This window comes from Triturus cristatus, chromosome 2_2 (assembly GCF_964204655.1).
Source record: "Triturus cristatus chromosome 2_2, aTriCri1.1, whole genome shotgun sequence".
In the NCBI taxonomy this organism is placed as follows: domain Eukaryota; kingdom Metazoa; phylum Chordata; class Amphibia; order Caudata; family Salamandridae; genus Triturus; species Triturus cristatus.
In genome coordinates this window covers 386,533,666-386,545,189 of record NC_140582.1, presented here as the reverse complement: position 1 = coordinate 386,545,189, position 11,524 = coordinate 386,533,666, and the positions used below count along the sequence as shown (strand labels likewise).

The window sequence follows — 11,524 nt, the reverse complement described above, 5'->3', positions numbered from 1 at the left end:
TGGCAGTGCATGCCCTCTTTCCCCGGAGGAGATTCGCCCTCGCCGGGAAGCCTGCCGCAGAGGAGGACGCCTGAGGCTCGTGCCCGTGGGCAGCCAGTGGGACACCATGGACAGCCACGCGTGGCACGCAGCCAGGCGCCCCGGGACGGGCCCGGGGCGGACCGGTCGCCAGGCCCCCTTCTTGGTAGACCAGGCACGCCGGCAGCATACCTCCGTGGTAGGACCCGGCGAGGGACCCTGCCATGGGCGATCGGGGGTCTGACCGTGTGTGGGGACGAAGGGGAAACGGAGCTCACCCTGCGACGGCCCCAGCTGCATCCCGGGGAAGCCCCTGGGCAATTGACGATCGAGCGACCCTCAGACAGGCGTAGCCCCGAGAGGAACCCAGGGCCGCAAGGTGCATTCGAAGTGTCGATGATCAATGTGTCCTGCAATTCACACTAATTCTCGCAGCTAGCTGCGTTCTATATTGACGCGCGAGCCGAGTGATCCACCGCCAAGAGTCAGAGGCAGCTTTAAAAAAATTATGGCCCAGGGAAGGCGGGAGAAAGGCGATGCCGTCCGTCTGCCGCCCGCGCGGCGAGATGGCCCGGGCGCCCGATTTAAGGCTTCCCCTCTGTGAGTCAGACAGCACCGTCGGGAGAAAAAAAACATTGCCAGACGCTCGGCCTGGCAAGGGAGGGGGCTCCCGGAGTGACGGGAGCAGGCAGCCCCGCAGCCGCCGGTGCCTCCCGGGGTAACCCAGGAGGGACCACGCGAGTCTTCAAACCCCACACGGGACCGGGTCGGACCGGGTACCTGGCAACGAGGGAGGGTCGCTCCACCTGCACATCAGCCGTCCGTCACTGGGCGGCCCGAGCCATGCCAGCGAGGCTGGCGATCAGCCCACCACCACCCTCGCCTGGGTCGGAGGCGCCGGAAGGGAAGAGCCAGGTGGCTTCCCATCTCACATGCCTCCCAACGAGATGAGCCGGGGTCCCCTCACAGGCCCTCGGCCCCTTCTTTTCCAGGCTGCCCTGCCACGCGAGAAGTGCTGCTCCTCAGTCGCCCAAGACCCTGTCAGATCGGGCCAGGTCTCGGTACGCCGGAGGGCCCAACCGGTGCCAGGGCCTTTTCGAGGGAGGGGTGGTGCCAGCCAAGGGATGCACTGCCATTCGGTTCCCCCTCCTCACCGCTGGGGGGGGTCATGCCGGGTGAGCTTGGGTTCCGTCTTGGAGAGGGACAAGGTATGGGGGCTGCCCCCCGTCCCCGGTTCCTCGCGCATCGCTCGGGCCTTCCCGGGGGGTAAGGGGCCCACCAAAGTCCCGGTCCTCACCCGAGCGCCCCATGCGGCCACCCACCGTCCGCCGGCCGGGGTGTGTCAGGGCTGGGCCGGGCCCTGTGCCTACAGTGCGTGCTCGCAGGAGGTGGGCCGAGGGCTTCGGGCTGGCACCGTCGGTCGCTCGGGCCACTCCGCCGTTAATGATCCTTCCGCAGGTTCACCTACGGAAACCTTGTTACAACTTTTACTTCCTCTAGATAGTCCAGTTTGATCGTCTTCTCGGCGCTCCACCAGGGCCGTTGCCGACCCCGGCGGGGCCGATCCGAGGACCTCACTAAACCATCCAATCTGTAGTAGCGACGGGCGGTGTGTACAAAGGGCAGGGACCTAATAAACGCAAGCTTATGACCCGCACTTGCTGGGAATTCCTCGTTCATGGGAAATAATTGCAATCCCCAATCCCTATCACGAACGGGGTTCAGCTGATCCGTTCAGTGTAGCGCGCGTGCAGTCCCTGACATCTAAGGGCATCACAGACCTGTTATTGCTTGATCTCGTGTGGCTGGATGCCACTAGTCCCTCTAAGAAGTTGGACGCCGACCGTTGAGGGTAGCGTAACTAGTTAGCGTGGAGGAGTCTCGTTCCTTATTGTAATTAGCCAGACAAATCGCTCCACCAACTAAGAACGGCCATGCACCAGCACCCACAGAATCGAGAACGAGCTGTCAATCTGTCAATCCTTTCCGTGTCCGGGCCGGGTGAGGTTTCCCGTGTTGAGTCAAATTAAGCTGCAGGCTCCACTCCTGGTGGGGCCCTTCCATCAATTCCTTTAAGTTTCAGCGTTGCAACCATACTCCCCCCGGAACCCAAAGACTTTGGTTTCCCGGAAGCTGCTCGGCGGGTCATGGGAATAACGCCGCCGGATCGCTAGTCGGCATCGTTTATGTTCGGAACTACGATGGTATCTGATCGTCTTCAAACCTCCGACTTTGGTTCTTGATTAATGAAAACATTCTTGGCAAATGCTTTCGCTTTGGTTCATCTTGCGCCGGTCCAAGAATTTCACCTCTAGCGGCACAATACGAATGCCCACGTCCGTCCCTCTTAATCATGGCCCCAGTTCCAAAAACCAACAAAATAGAACCGGAGTCATATTCCATTATTCCTAGCTGAAGTATTCAGGCGACCGGCCTGCTTTGAACACTTTAATTTTTTCAAAGTAAACACTACGGACCCCCAGGACACTCAGTCAAGAGCATCAAGGGGGCGCCGAGAGGCAGGGGCTGGGACAGGCAGTAGCTCGCCTCGCGGCGGACCGCCAGCTCAATCCCAAGATCCAACTACGAGCTTTTTAACTGCAGCAACTTTAATATACGCTATTGGAGCTGGAATTACCGCGTCTGCTCGCACCAGACTCGACAGAGTCCTGTATTGGTATTTTTCGTCACTACCTCCCCGAGGAGTGGGTAATTTGCGTGCCTGCTGCCTTCCTTGGATGTGGTAGCCGTTCGTCAGGCTCCCTCTCCGGAATCGAACCCTGATTCCCCGTTACCCGTGGTCACCATGGTAGGCACAGAAAGTACCATCGAAAGTTGATAGGGCAGACATCCGAATGTATCGTCACCGTCACGGGGACGTGCGATCGGCACGAGGTTATCTAGAGTCACCAAAGCGACCGGGCGAACCCGGATTGGTCTTGGTCTGATAAATGCACGCATCCCGGGAGGTCAGTGCTCGTCGGCATGTATTAGCTCTAGAATTACCACAGTTATACAAGTAACAGATGGAGCGATCAAAGGAACCATAACTGATTTAATGAGCCATCCGCAGTTTCACTGTATCGGCCGTGTGTACTTACACGTGCATGGCTTCGTCTTTGAGACAAGCATATGCTACTGGCAGGATCAACCAGGTAGACGCACCTGCTGACAGGGTTCGGGGGGCCGCGTGCCCATCTCCCCGGCAAGACCACCTTCGCGCACCCCTCCCTCTCGGGAGCCTGCTGGGGGAAAGGAGAACCACCCGCCTGGGTGGAAGGGCTCACCGGAGGGGTGGAGAAAGGTGGCAGGTCGCATGGGCACCGGCAGGCCCAGCCGTCTCCTTCGGGAGGGAGAGGCGGGCTGAGTCGCAGCCTGAGCGAGATGCAGGGGTGCCAGAGCCTGGCGGCGGCGGCACCCCTCGGAACGGTCGTTCCGAGCTGCTGCGGAAATGTGCTGGGCGAAGAGGGGTGACGTCGTGGCGCATGGGGCCAACGGACATGCTGGGCAGCAGAGTCCGAGGGCCTGGCGCCACCGACCCCTTCCGGTCGGGGTCAGACCACTGGGGGGCACGAGCTGCCGGGGCCGCTCGGCCTTCGCTCTGCTGGGTAGGATGAAGGGCCTCCCGCCAGGTGGCAGGCCCTCGAGTTGGACGGTCCATGCGGGGAGGAAGCTCCTTGCTTGAAACAACAGCTGAGGCTGGCCAAGCAGTCCATCCCTAAACGGACCGAGAGTGCCCAATCGATCAGAGTACGGCCAGGGCATCCCCTGGCAGGCCGCCCTGCGCGCGGGGGATGACAGCTTCACATCCCTGCCTGCTCCCGGGGTGAGTGGGCTCGAAGGAAAGGCCCATCAGGAAGGGGCCGAGAGGCAGGCGCAGACCCGGCACCCGGGGGCCCCAGCGGGCGAGCCCGGGCGCTGCCTTCCCCTGTCTCGAGATCGCCAGACCTCACGGAGGTCTGACCCAGCAAACCCGCCAAAAAAGGACCACCGGGAAGGGGCTGAGAGCCAGGTGTGTACCTGGGCCCCTGGGGGCCCCATCGGGTGGGCCCGGGCGCTGCCTTCCCCCATCTCGGGATCGCCGGACCGCACGGAGGCCTGGCCCAGCAAACTCGAAGAAAAAGGACCATCGGGAAGGGGGCTGAGAGGCAGGTATGCATACCCGGGCCCCTGACCCCACATCGGGCAGGCCCGGGTGCTGTCTTCCCCCGTCTTGGGATCGCCAGACCTCACAAAGGTCTGACCCAGAAAACTCGGAGAGAAAGGACCATCGGGAAGGGGCTGAGAGGCAGGTGCGTACTTGGGCCCCTGGGGGCCCCGGAGGGTGGGCCCCAGGTCTGCCTTCCCCTGTTTCATAATCGCCGGACCTCACGGAGGTCTGACTGACCCTCTCCCTAGTAATCCGGAGGAAAATTACCCCACTTTCTTGTAATCCATGCACACAAGGAGACTGAGGGACCCAAGGCGCGAATGTACACGACCTCCTGGAGCCCTCGCTGGGATCGAAGAGGCAAATGGACCCTCATCGGGACTTCCAGGCAAGCCCGGCCATCTGGTCACCCCATTGGAAAGCATTGCGCGCGACCAGATGGCCGAGGGGAGAGGCGCGACCAGATGGCCGAAGGGACAGGCGCGACCAGATGGCCGAAGGGAAAGGCGCGACCAGATGACCGGGCTCAAAAGGGAAGCCATCTGGTCGCTCTCTGCCCCAATGAAAGAGGGAGCGGGCGCCGGGGCATGGGGGACCGGAGGCCCAGGGCCCCAGCTGGGCCCCAGCCACAGAGGCTGCAAGGCGGACCCGACGTGCCCTCCAACCCGGGGCCCGCGGACACCTTGACAAGCAGGAGAGGCCTGCATGGGACTGACAGACCCCTGTCTCGGGCCCTTGGCGGAGCAGCAGGCCGGAGGACGGGGCCCAGGGCCGCACCACGGGGCCCAGCGGGGCCCCTGGACCAAGCTGGGGCTCCTGGGCCCAGAGGCGCAGGGGAAGCCTCCCCAGGCCCACCGGACTTTGTCCCGGGCACCCTGCCACGTGGCAGGACCCAGGACGGAGACCAGGGTGGGGAGGCCGCCCTCCCCAGTGCCCCAGGGGACCGGCCGGAGCTCCTGAACCCAGCCAAGCAACGGGAGGCTCCTCGGCCACAACGGAACTCCGTCCCGGGCCTTTGGCAGTGCCGCAGGCTGGGGCACGGGGCCCAGGGCCGGAGCCCTCGACCCGGGACCTGACGGGGCCCCTGGACCCAGCCGGGCTCCCAGGTCCGGAGGCGCAGGGGAAGCCTCCCCGGGCCCACCGGACCCTGTCCCGGGCACACTGCCACGCGGCAGGACCCAGGACGGAGCCCGGGGTAGGGAGGCCGCCGTCCCCGGGCCCTCAGGGGCCCGGCCAGAGCTCCTGAACCCAGCCAAGCAAGGGGAGGCTCCCCGGCCACAACAGAACCCCATCCTGGGCCTTTGGCAGTGCTGCCAGCCGGGGGAAGGGGCTCAGGGCCAAAGCCCCCGACCCAGGGCCCAGCGGGGCCCCTGGATCCAGCCGGGGCTCCCAGGCCTGGAGGCACAGGGGAACCCTCTCTGTGCCCGCCAGACCCCATCCAGGGCACCCTGCCACGTGGCAGGACCCAGGACGGAGCCCGCGGGAACTCGTTCGGGCACCCTGACACGTGGCAGGACCAAGGACAGAGCTGCAACGGAACCACGTCCCGGGCCTTTGGCAGTGCCGCAGGCCGGGGCATGGGGCCCAGAGTCGGAGGACCACACCCGGGGCCCGGCGGGGCTCCTGGAACCAGCCAGGGCTCCTGGGCCCGGAGGCGCAGGGGAAGCCTCCCCGGGCCTCCCAGACCCCATCCAGGGCACCCTGCCACACGGCAGGACCCAGGACGGAGCCCGGGGTGGGGAGGCCACCCTCCCCTGGGCCCCCAGGGGCCCAGCCAGAGCTCCTGAACCCAGCCAAGCAAGGGGAGGCTCCCTGGCCGCAACGGAACCCCGTCCAGGGCTTTTGGCAGTGCCGCAGGCTGGGGGACGGGGCCCAGGGCCGGAGCCCCCGACCTGGGGCCCGGCAGGACCCCTGGACCCAGCCGGGGCTCCCAGGCCCAGAGGCACAGGGGAAGGCTCCCCGGGCCCGCCAGACCCCATCCCAGGCACCCTGCTACGCGGCAGGACCCAGGACGGAGCCCAGGGTGGGGAGGCCACCCTCCCCGGGGCCCTCAGGGGCCCAGCCGGAGCTCCTGGACCCGGCCAAGCAAGGGGAGGCTCCCCGGCCACAAGAGAACCCCATCCTGGGCCTTTGGCAGTGCTGCCGGCCAGAGGACGGGGCCCAGGACCCAGCTGGGGCTCCCAGGCCAGAAGGCGGCAGGACCATGGACAGAGCCTGGGGTGGGTAGGCCACCCTCCCAAGGCCCCTGGACCCAGCCCAGCAGGGGGAGGCCTGCCGAGTCTCATCCGGGGCAGCCTGCCACGCAGCAGGCCCCGGGACAGACCCAGGGCAGGGGCGGCATCCTGGCCTGGCCTGTCCAGCTGCCGGCTGAGGACCTCTAGGCCAAGAGGGGTCCCAAAAGTACCCTGTTCCTAGTAATCCGGAGAAAGGCTACCCCCTTTTCTGGTAACCCGTGCACTTTGATTGACGGAGGAGACCCTAGGGGCAAACGCGCCCGGCCTCCTGGAGCCCTGACTGGGATCCGGGAGGCAAATGGACCCTCATCGGGACTTCCCGCCGGCCCGGCCATCTGGTCGCCCCATTGGAAAGCATTGGGCGCGGCCAGATGGCCGAGGAGAAAGGAGCGACCAGATGGCCTGCACCTAAAAGGACTCCCATCTGCCCGCCCGAGCCGCAGCGGTAGGGCTCCCACCTCCCCACCCGCGCAGGGCTTGGGGGCTCTGCTTCCTGGGGGGCCTTGGAACCCCGGCTGGGCCTCAGGCATGGGGAGGACCACCGGAGCTCTTGGGTCCGGGCACCCGGGGAGGACTGCCCGGGACCCATGGAGCACGTCCCGGGCACTTTGCCACGCCGCGGGCTGGATGAGGGAGCACCGGATGCCGGGGAGGTGTCGTCCGGGTTAAGCTAATCTGGTCCCTGCCTGAGAACCGCCATCCCTAAGAGGGGCGTCCCGGCATACCCTTACCCTAATAATCCAGAGGGAGGCTACCCCCCCTTTCTGGTAAACCGTGCGCACCGAGTGACGGAGGGGACCCACGGCCCGGACGCACCCGACCTCCTGGAGCCCTGGCTGGGATCCGGGAGGCAAATGAGCCCCAATCAGGACTTCCAGGCTGGCCCGGCCATCTGGCTGCCACATTGGAAATCATTGCGCGCGACCAGATGGCCAAGGGGAGAGGTGCGACCAGATGGCTGGGACCGAAAGGACTCCCATCTGTCCAACCCCGAGCCTTCGCGCTAGGGTTTCTGCCTGCCCACGCAGGGCTCAGGGGCTCGGCTTTACGGGGGCTCGGGGACCTCGGCTGGGACACAAGCCCGGGGAAGGACGACCAGAGCTCTTGGAGCCCGGACGCCTGGGGGATGACTGCCCGGGAACCATGGAGCCCTTCCCGGGTACTTTGCCATGCCATGGGCCGGTGGAGGGTGCCCCAGACGCCTAGGGAGGTGTTGCCTGGGCATAGCCCATCTGGTCCCTGCCTGAGAATGGACATCCCTGGGAGGGGTGTCCAGGCATACCCTGCCCCTAGTAATCCGGAGGAAGACTACCCACCTTTCTTGTAACCCGCGCGCTCTGAGTGACGGAAGGGGCCCTAGGCACGGACGCGCCCGACCTCCTGGAGCCCTGACTGGGATCCGGGAGGCAAATGGACCCTCATCGGGACTTCTAGGCCAGCCCGGCCTTCTGGTCGCTCCATTGGAAAGCATTGCGTGCGACCAGATGGCCGAGGGAAAGGTGCGACCAGATGGCCGGGACCAAAAGGACTCCCATCTGCCCGCACCAAGCCTCAGCGGTAGGGCTCCCACCTCCCCTTGCAGGGCTCCGAGGCTCTGCACCAGGAACCCTTGTCCCGGGCAGATGGGCAATTGGCAGGCCGCAGGACGTGGGCTTCCAGGCCCTGACCAAAACTCAGGAGACCCGGGTCGGTCCCTGCTTCTCAACGCAGCCAGGCTGGGGAGATCAGGGAGTCTGCCCAAGCACGAGGGACCCTAGTCCCGGGCACACGGTCCCTCAGGTTGTGCGCTCGTTTTCCAATTTTTTTTCCAAAATTGTGCATAGTTGCGCTAGGCAAAGTCCACCCAGCCCTACTCAGGACGTGCGCTCGTTTTCCACAATTTTGCGTAGTGGCGCTATGCAAAGTCTAACCAGCCCTAGTCTATACGCGTGTTGGCATAACTGAATAGTTCTGTGGGGCAAAATGTCAAACCTAAGCATAAAGTGGATTTCTCAAAGTAAGATAAAGTACGTGCAGAAAGATTTACAATAGTTCTATTTACCATTTGGGCATCCATTATTGTAATTTGGATTCCTTAATCCCACATTAACCAATGTAGCTCAGAGTTGAGATGCTCGACTTAGGACCTAATGCATTTAGATAATGGGAAGAAGACAACATGGATGTGTTTTGCTTCTCTTACTGCAGCATCACAGCTATCTATATTCAATTCAGCTTTATTTGGGGCTTATGGTGAAAATGATACAGGCGAGAAAAATGTCTATTAACCCAAATGAGATTAAATAATATGTTGCTTCTATTCAGGCCCTGCCATACTTCGTTTAAAGTTGCAATTTTAACTTACTTTTGCCGTTGTCAGTCAGCCACTGAATTTTAGCCTGAGACAGCTATTTTATAAATTTGACATAAAAGCAGCAGTGTCTTTAAAAAACACATTAGATTTTAAAAAGATAATTACATAGGAAAATAGTAATGAAATGAAATTGGAATACATAAAAGAGAGTTCTTATCCTTGTTAATGAACATCTTAAACATATCAAAATAAATGCCAGAGTCCACGCCCCAATTTTGTGCAGCACCGTCAAATTATACATTTTACAAGCTCTTCTCATGGAATTAGCTTAACTCGTGGCTATTAGTTCCTTCATAGGGATTCTCTTTCACTAAGTGACAGCAGTCACTGGCCATAGAAATACATATCTAAAAAGTGCTTATTTTCAACTTTGAGCAGACAGACATGGATGAGGCTACTAATTTCCCCCGGGTCCAAACATCACTGCTGCAAATTCTAATTTCCAATGAGAACATAACCCATTTTCAAACCTATAAAGTAGCCTCACATTTTAAATATGTGTGTCACTGGACAAACGGGCTCCAATTTATCCTTCTTCATTGTCATTTATGAGTTTTAAATCATATTTACAAGGAATCTTCTGATTTTACTTGTTTCTTCATGAAATTGAAGACTTCAGGAGTTCTCAAAGAAATTTCTCTGGATTTTTTTATGATCAAGCAAGCACAGTGGGGGATATTTACAAGGAATTGGCGGATAGAGGCGTTAGCCTTCCTCGCTTAACGCTTCTCTCCGCCACATTTGAAATGCAAGGCTGCACCATAATAACAACGATATAGTGCAGCCTTGCGTTTATCCCTGCGATGGCGCTACACTTATCAGTGTAGCACCAAAGCAGGCACTGTTGCACCATAGTGCAAGGGTGTTCGCGTGCAGGGGAGGATTGTTTATGCACAGGAAGGTCCCCCTTCCTGCACATAAACAATCCTGAAATGCCATTTTGTCACTTTTATGAGTGCTGCTTAATGCAGCACACATGAAAGTCACAAAATTGCAATATTTTTTAGATTGTTTATGTACAGGAAGGCGGACCTTCCTGTACATAAACAATCCATGGCATTTTGCTTTTTCCATGTCTGCTGCACACATGGAAAAAGCAAAAACGAGGAGAAATAATGCATTTCTCCTCATTTCGCCAACTTAAGATCAGGTTTTCCCTGGTCTTAATTTTGGCGCTGCCTCCTATGTACACCACCCTTGTACATAGGGGGCAGCGTCAAAATCAATTGGTTTTGAGGTGGAACGTCCACCGCAACACCCACTGCCCACCCCTTTCATGCTAACCATAGTGTAGAAGGGGGTCTTATTTACAAGGCCGTGTTATGCCACGTTAAGTATCTTAATGCTGCCTTGTAAATAAGGCTAAGCCCCTATCGCCACCACAACGTCTGTAAAAGTGACATTTTGGTGGCGATAGGGGCTTGTACATATGCCCCTGTGTGTCAATAAACATACGCCAAGAGGTCCCGATTTCAGGGGTATTGGAAATGGCATCATGCATAATATTTTACAGAGCAAACAGAGTGGGCACTGTATGGCTTGTCAATGTTTGCAAATTCCAGCGGTGTTGGAAGTGAAATTGTGAACAGCTTCTGCCCCACTGACATCACATATGGGCATATTTACAAGGAAATGTTGGAGCGTGGAGCTGCACCAAATTTGGTAGTTTCGCACTTTGACAGTTCCAAAATGCAGGAAAGTGCCATATTTACAATAATACAGAGCACCCCTGTGTTTTCCATAGCACTGTCGCTAAAATTAGCTGCCTCGCACCAATGCAGGCACCCTTGCACCATAGTGAAGGGTGCCTACATTGCAGGGAATGATTGTTCATGTGCAGGAAGGTGTTCCTTCCTGCACATAATCAATCAATAATGGCGATTTGTTACTTCGGGGTGTAATGCAGAATGCAGCACACATAAAAGTAGCAAATCATCATTTTTTAATCATTGTTTATGTGCAGGAAGGGACATATTCACCCATTAATCGTGCTTTGCTATTTCTATGTGTGCTTCTGAATGCAAACATTCTGAATGCCTACTATTGCATGGCGTTAGTTTTTGGCACTGCCTGAGATTTACACATCTTTGTAAATTTAGGGATGTGTAAAAAAAATGTGTGTGCACACCCATTACACACCCCTTTAATGACGGTTTATCAATTTAGAAAAGGTCATAGCACCAACAGAGAGTTGCTAAAAGTGACGTTCTGGTGCTGATATCCCCTTGCTATAGGAAGGACATCTAGTGAAAGCTATCAAAAAACTTACACTAATACGTTGATCAAACTTTGTTCACCATGAGATTGTTTGCACTTTCAGAAGATAGCATGGTCATTAATACAACATAATAGTGATAATGGATTCCTGTTCATGGCAACATTCTGGTTCATTTTAAATTTTCAGTTTTATACAAGGATATGATGACCTCACAATATGACATTACATTGACTCACTGATCTATGACAATGGCTGTTGTTTGGCTTGTATCACTAACATATTTTAGATTGAAGCAGCTTAAGTTGTGCCAACAGGTTTGGATCATGTGCACCGGAATCAGCAAACTGTGACCCCAAACAATGCTAACACTCATAGGGCCATATTCACAAGGAGCTATTGCCGAATTAACGGCACTTTATCGCAGCCAAAGTCATGATAAATTTACCTCCCTTTTCACAAGCTGGTGCTAACTCCCACAGCACAAGATTACCCGCGATAGCAGCCACAAAAAACATTGCCACAGAGGATCCCCGCAACTATCGCTAATGAGA

At 58.1% G+C, this 11,524-nt stretch overlaps 1 non-coding gene and 1 pseudogene across 1 annotated transcript; both read right to left on the bottom strand.

Annotated features, from left to right (window-relative positions):
- Positions 1 to 351: 351 nt before the first annotated feature.
- LOC146862290 (5.8S ribosomal RNA) lies at positions 352 to 505 on the bottom strand. Its single transcript, XR_014978651.1, has one exon. It is a non-coding gene; the product is annotated as a 5.8S ribosomal RNA (ribosomal RNA).
- A 954-nt stretch (positions 506 to 1,459) lies between these two features.
- On the bottom strand, positions 1,460 to 3,176 carry LOC146862289 (18S ribosomal RNA; annotated as a pseudogene).
- Between the last annotated feature and the right edge of the window lie 8,348 nt (positions 3,177 to 11,524).